Genomic DNA, 7,683 nt, shown 5'->3' with positions numbered 1-7,683 from the left:
CTACATGGAAAAAGCGTTCGAAGTTAATCGGTAATCGCTAACAAAGAGAAGAGTGAGAAATATTACTTTCTCTCCCGACTGGGGCTTCTTCCGCAAATTTGTTTGTCGAACACGCTTAATTGGTGCCCTCTATTCGTTTTTATTAATTTCATTATCGTACCTTATTAGCGTCACATAACGTGGAAGTGAATTAGTGACTGGACGAACGAACGGATGACACTGTACGAATCAGCGAAGATTGAATCACTGATACACGAAAATTGTCGTTCACGGTGTCGTCAAATGGCCTATGGGAATACATGTCAGGTTAAAAAGTGAATCCAGAACTTCAAATCGGAGAAAATGGAATTCCGACAGCAACGTCAATGGCTGAAAGAAAAACTTGGTTAAAAAAAGATGAAGATGCGCAATCCTTGGTGAGTTAACCAATGAATGTCAGACCTCGAAAGAAATGTGGAAGAAACTGCAGAGAATTCACTTGACACAGGGATCACTAAGAAAATCAATGCTGATTAGAAAGTTTGTAGTAACGAGACTAAAGGAGGAAGAGGATATGAGAAAACATTTAAATGACCTGTTTATAACATGGCAAAAACTCAAGGAACTGTCACTGGAGATCAGTAAGAAATTATTTTACCCAAAATCGTCCTGAAACCTTCATTTTCATGCCTACTTTCTGTAAGGAAATTTGAGTTTCCATGACAGAGGCAGAGCAGACTACATTTCCTGCCGCTTGTCACTTTACTGGCCGCACCCATCACTTTACCGGCCGCACCGTCACTTTACAGGCCGCATTTGTGACATTTCTAATGTCTATAATGACACCTGTCGTCACTGACAGATTGACATTAATCAAAAGTTTTATATACAAATTGAAATGTTATACTAAAATACGATTTCGAGTAAAATTTAATACAAAACTCGTCAGTAAAATGGCATTACTTGACTCGGAAATTAAAGTACTCGGCCCCCAAGGTGCCTTCAATATTTCCTCGCCAGTAATGTGTCATTTTCATGACTTTTATGAAAATAACTAAGTATTCTTATCTCGTTTTACTGAGTCTTCTACCAAGTTTCGAGGTACTTTGTACAACGCTGAAGTCTCACCCCAGGAAACTGAGAATCAAGATCATTGAATGCCTTGATTCAAGGAAGCACAGAGACAGGAATTTAAAATGCCATGGTTGCAAAAAAGAGTTTCGACAAGTTGGGGAAAAATGAGAAGAAGGACACATGGCCAAATTTTGCAACAAGAAAGAGAAGAAAAACAACGCAACCAAGGTAAACGTATACATGTGGATGTGGAAGCTACAGCGACGTATCCTGAAGTAGTAATACCAGAAGCCTTTGGAGGATTTCTCAAATATGAGAGAAGCAATTGGTGCATTGAGGTCACGCTACAGAATACAAATAGAATGAAGTTAAAACTCGCCACCAATTCGTCGACGAAGATAAAAGAGGGATAGTGGAGATTAAGTCGGATTTTGACGGAAAAGTCTAGGACGTTAAAATTCAGGACGTGTTCTAGGTTCAAGATCTGCGAATGAACCTTCTATCTGTGGGAAAAATAAAAGACAAGGGGATGGCAGTCGCCTTCGATGACAAAATCGCATCAGATCGTCAACAATGGACAGTATTGGAAAGTTGATCCTCTTGGTGAAGAGATTCAACGAGTTGTACCGGGTGAACCAATAAGACTGTTCCTCGGCCATATGTCGGGAACCGTTCGTCGTATGACTAAGGGGTAAAAAAAATTATTCGGTAAATCGGTCATGAAGAATCGCTGGAAAATATTTTCAAGTTCTAAAAATGACCACCAGAGGGCGAAGCTGCCATCTTAAACTTTAAAAGTGCATTTTCTTTAAATTTCGCATAATAAACTAAACATTCTTTTTTCACATTTTTAAAGAGAACCGGTTTATCTATCATTTTCGTAAAAACAAAAACTCAGTTATTTCAAAAACAAAGATGGCGTGGGGCGTTTTTGCAATAACCTGCTTTAACTTTTATTTATGAAAGAGTAGCCAAATAACACCCAAAGAGGCCAGTGAAAATCGTTTTTCAAAATCTGGTTCCTAACCTCAAATATTGGGAAAATGAGAGTAATTAATTAATTAATTAAAATGCTTAAATTGTATCTTAAATTTACTTTTTACGTATTTCCGGTATTTGTCGATGGCGCGAAAGAAAAGCACCCTACACTTTTAGGTAGGCCTTGGAAAATTAAACAAATGAAACACGATGCATTATAAAATAATAACAGCCGTAATTTGTAAATTATTCTGCTGTGTATACATTTTCAGTTACAGTTTTATAACAAAGTACCCTTGAATTTAAAAACATTGCCTATAGGAGTAAATTAAGAAATGCTGTGATTAGTTTTACACTTTTGAAGAGTTTCTACTTACTAATTGGTGTTCTAATATTCTGTGATATTTTGTCTGTGTGTTTTACTGTATTTTAACTTGACCTCTTATTATTTTATTTATATGTGTAAATTGCTCTGTTGGTAGATGCACTAGTTTATAGTCTTTGACGACACTGATATAGTTTATACTATAATTGCTGGATTATTTAAAGAATAAAGAATTCAGAAAATGCAGTTTTTTGAATTTGTAATCTTTTCTAAAATGCCGATTTCTAACCAAGAAGCATTTATATGCTGGCGGCGATGGTTCGTGGTCAATTCGGATAACGCAAATAGAAGACGTGGGTAGCGATGGTCGCATTTTGAAAATACTCAAAATATATCGCCAGCATATTAAATGCTTCTTGATTAGAAATCGGCATTTTAGAAAAGATTACAAATCCAAAAAACTGCACTTTCTGATTGTAAACACAGCAGAATAATTTACAAATTACGGCTGTTATTATTTTATAATGCATCGTGTTTCATTTGTTTAATTTTCCAAGGCCTACCTAAAAGCCATCTGACAAATTGATTTTGAAGAGTTTCTACTAGAAATGACGTTAGCAGGTTCTTTGATAATGTTGTTAGTAAATTAGTCTTATTATTTTATTATATTTTATATTATAATTTGTATATGCTTGGTAATATATAAGCATTGAATAAAAACATATAAGAAGCTAACCCCGTGGAAATAAAGCGCGACAGAGTTTGAACTGAGAATTTAATGGGAACACTGTCAATAGAGTCGATTCTTGAACTGAAGAAGAATGAGAATGCTTTCCTCCTATTTACGCAAAGAGAGTTCGGTGGCACAACAATGCCGGTGCAAGGGGATTTGGGTGAGATTTGGTCGGCGCTTTCTTCCATAGCGTTAGGCTTCTTTATAGTGTTTTTATTCAAGATATAAGTTAGTCTGAATCTAGTTGCAGTGGACATGTTAAGTTTCGCTCTTGTTGTGTGACCGCCAGCCACTCCAACTCCAAGCTCAAATTATAGAATCATTGTAAAAAATGCTCCGAATCAGGTTCGACTTGGGCAATGAATTTATTGGTCCAGGTTGTTTTTATAGGCGATTTCAAAAGTGGCAGTACTGGATTCTTAAATGATTTTTTGTAAGAGTATTTGTTTTTCATTAAATATGATTTGGTTCTATCACATAAGTGTAATACTTAATCCTGTACTGTCTTGTTCGTTTAAAGTGGATTAATAAATATATTTTTCATTTTCATACCGGAAATACGTAAAAAGTAAATTTAAGATACAATTTAAGCATTTTAATTAATTAATTAATCTCATTGTCAAAATATTTGAGATTAGGAACGAGATTTTGAAAAACGGTTTTCACGGGCCTCTTTGGATGTTATTTGGCTACTTTTTCAAAAAGAAAAAGTCATAGCATTCCATTTGTATTTTTTTATTTTTTTAAGATTTTGGATCACAGTGTCAAAACAGTCCCCTGGCGGAGAAGGATTCAACTAAATTAACTATATTTTGGTTGATTCTCATTGCCCTAGGTATGCTCTTTTCAACTATACCAAATTTGTTACATTCGGTCAAACGGTTAAGAAGTTAAAGCAGGTTATTTCAAAAACAACTGAACGCCCCACACCATCTTTGTTTTTGAAATAAGCAAATGATAGATAAACTGGTTCTCTTTAAAAATGTGGAAAAAAATTTTTAGTTTATTATGCGAAATTTAAAGAAAATGCAATTTTAAAATTTAAGATGGCAGTTACGCCCTCTGTTGGTGATTTTTGGAACTTGAAAATATTTCCTAGCCATTCTTCATAACTGATTTACTCCATAATTTTTTTTACTCCTAAGTCATATGACGAACGGTTCTCGAGATATGGCCGAGGAACAGTCTTATTGGGTCACCCGGTACAAGAAAGAACGGACCGGTACCAGGAGTGACGGCAGAATCGAAACTGAGTTTAACTGAAATATGGCACAGTCCTGAAACGCTTTTTTTGTGATGCCATTCAGCTCCGTCGGCGCATCGTTTCAAATCTTCTTCCTTTCAAAGGTTTTTTGAGTTTGGGGAACAAGAAGAAGTCTAAAGGGGGAAAATTCAGACGAGTAGAGTGAGCGGGGAAGAACAGTGATCGAGTGTTTGACCAAAAACGCACGAGTGTTGAGAGCTGAATGGGCACGGAGCGTTGTCGTGATGAAAAAACCAGTCAAGACTCCACTTTCGTTTTCCGCCGGATGTTTTCCCGCAGACGTTTAAGTAAGTATGGTTCACCGCGCAGTCTTGGGGGATGTACTCGTGGAACAGGAACAGGAATAGTTATTTACCAAAAAACTCGTGAATACATTCGGTCCAGACAGATGCAGTGGCATGTTAGTCTTTTATGTATTTACAGGCAGCGATGCTGTGTCAGGATTTTTTTGAAAGGGTTCCTTTTGGAAAACATGGCTTGGCACACCTGAACAAGCTGTCACAAGATTTTTAGGGTAGGCGGGGCAGTCGTATTTTCGATTTTTAAATGCCATTAGTAATTTGTACGATCCTGATTGTAAAATCAGAATTCCAAATATTACGAAGGGCTCGAAATTGCCTTCTGACACCTCCCCGGAGTTTAAATTGCAAATTCAGACATTGACCTCATATTTCGAGGTTTAACACAGAATTTCAGGTTTTAGTTATTGAGTTTTAGTTCGTATAATACGTCGACTTCATTTTTTTAGTATCGAAAGTAGTAGTTGTTTTTGATTCCTTATCCTGACTAATCTATGACTTGCGACGCTCGAAATTCCGGCTTCAAACGTGTAATTCCGACTTTAAATAAATGGCCCTTCGACGCCTTTGAATTCCAAATTACGATTAAGCTCAGCCGTTCGCGTGATTTTTTGTATTACGATCTTTAAACTTGAAATTCCGACGTATATGCAAATTCCTAAATAATTCATGACCCTCGCGCAGTTCATTCAAAAATCTCCATTTCGAAGGATTCGGAAACAACGCGTACTCTCTCGCATAGCCCTTAGGACTTTACGTATTGTCACGGCAGCTTTAACGAATAATAAGTCAGGATAAATTCCTACCGAATTTGTCATACAATTTAAATTTTATTTCCATAAAAATGCAAATCTATTACAGAAACATTTCTGAGGGAAAGCCGGCCCTTCCGTTTTCCTTGACCCAAGATCGGGTTACGGAAGTATTTTTCATGCACATTACGTGCCAAGGTGTAATTAATACGGCGAGGGGGGAAACCCTTTCACTTAAAAGGAAAATAAAATGTAATACCGGCCAAGTAATCCATTAAGCGTGACGTTTTAGATTTCGGGTATAAAGCAAAATCTTAACGACGCCACTTTGTTTTAACGTTCTTTTAATAGCGGACGGTAAAGATAATAAGTAAATTACCATAATTCATTCGTGGAACCTTTGACATTTTTTTTTGGCCGAAAACGGTAAATTCAGGTGTATTAAAGTCAGTGTTACGAGTCGGTATATTTTAAGACGGTAGTAGTATGTCAGGGAACGGCAAATGCTTCTTTCGGCATAAATTATTCATTAGCGACGTGCGCGAAATTTGCGCACCCAGACATTGCGATCCGTTTTTAAAATAAGATTTTATCGAGCAAATAAAGAAGCGCACAGTAAAACTCCACCTGCCTAGCGTTACCCGAACAGATTATTTTTCCAGGTTAACAAGTTTTTTTTATGAGGGTAACGCATCGCATCAAACGTTCGGTAAATAAACGCGTAAGGTGCCAGGTACGAGTAGCAAATATGATTGATTTATTACACAAGACTGGGGTGTTGCCCATTAATCTTCTGATGAAAATCTGACAGATCTAGATCTAGAATCTGACAATGGCTCTTGAGAAATTAATCCTTCCTGATGTTTCGAACACAAATCGATATCCGAAAAAATGATCAAAGTCCTCGTGTGAGATCGAAGGGACTTTAGCGCATTTTTGTGTGGCAGATCAGTGTTTTATTAGCCAATATTGACTCCACCATCAATAAGATCTTGCCGAAAGCTACCACGTTCACTTTGTCGGTACCATTTTCTCACTTACCGTGCACTCGCAATTCGCGTTTCAAGTGTTGACTCCACCATCAGTAAAATCCTTTGGGGGTTACCATATTCCCTTTGTCGACACCCACTTCTGATCACCCGCAACAATTCGGATTTGAAGTTTCGACTCCACCATCAGTAAGATCTCGTCGGGAGTTACCACATTCCCTTTGTCGATACACAGTTCCGACGTCCCGTTCATTCGTAATTCACATTTTGGTAGATTTCGCTAAAATCCCGGCATAAAATCGTATTCAACTTTTGGGTACTTCACATAGCTCGACCTTCTATTAGTGACAGGAGAAAGAGAGACCGCGATTCGCGCTGTAAGAAACTTTTGGGCGCCCAAAGTCGACTACCCCTCGAAGCGCGCCGCGCAAAAGGTGGTTTATTTCGCCCCTAGGGAAAAAAAACAAAATTCCGCCACGCAGGAGTTGTGCGCGTTGACAAGATCTTCCCGACGACACCAATTTGAAAACAATCAGAGAAAAACTGTAGAAGAAGATAGATAAAAACTGAAAAATCTCCAGGTTAGTATAATACGCTCGGGGATGGCGTCCAGATGTCGTCGACTCCAAATCTTGTAGCCCCATCCCTAACGTTTTTAATTACTCAGCCCCGATAGTTACATGTACACTCCTTGTCTTTTTACAAGCGTTTTTCTACGGGCGCGCATTTACTGCCAGCCAGCCAGCCAGCCAGCCAAAGTGAGATTAAAAGCTACTTTTTACAAAAAAAAATTTTTGCAAAAATGCGCTAAAAATAAAGTCACAGAGGTGTTCCGATGGAGGCCATGCCGATTTTTGAATCCCTTTAAACCTCAAAGGGCCTTAAGGAAACTGCTCAAGTTAAAACGGAGCCCATTTTCGGCTTCAGTGCATCCGTTTTAAATACCGGGCGACCCATTCGTCGACCATATCTCGGGAACCGTTCGTCGTATGACTTAGGGGCAAAGAAAATTATTGGGTAAATCGGTCATGAAGAATCGCCGGAAAATATTTTCAAGTTCTAAAAATGACCACCAGAGGGCGTAACTGCCGTCTTAAATTTTAAAATTGCATTTTCTTTAAAAACTACACATGCCTCTAGCAACAATAGCCCAGTCAATTTAGACCAAAAATGGGCAAGGAACTAAAAATACTAGTTCCAATTTTTTCAGAAATGTGTAGGGAGAGGTTCCCTGAACAAGAAAAAATAAAGTCCCTCCAAATTCCGGTGCCGCTGGGGGAAGGGGGGGGG

Source organism: Photinus pyralis, unplaced genomic scaffold (genome assembly GCF_008802855.1).
Source record: "Photinus pyralis isolate 1611_PpyrPB1 unplaced genomic scaffold, Ppyr1.3 Ppyr1.4_LG2, whole genome shotgun sequence".
In the NCBI taxonomy this organism is placed as follows: Eukaryota; Metazoa; Arthropoda; class Insecta; order Coleoptera; family Lampyridae; genus Photinus; species Photinus pyralis.
This window is presented reverse-complemented; position numbering follows the sequence as displayed.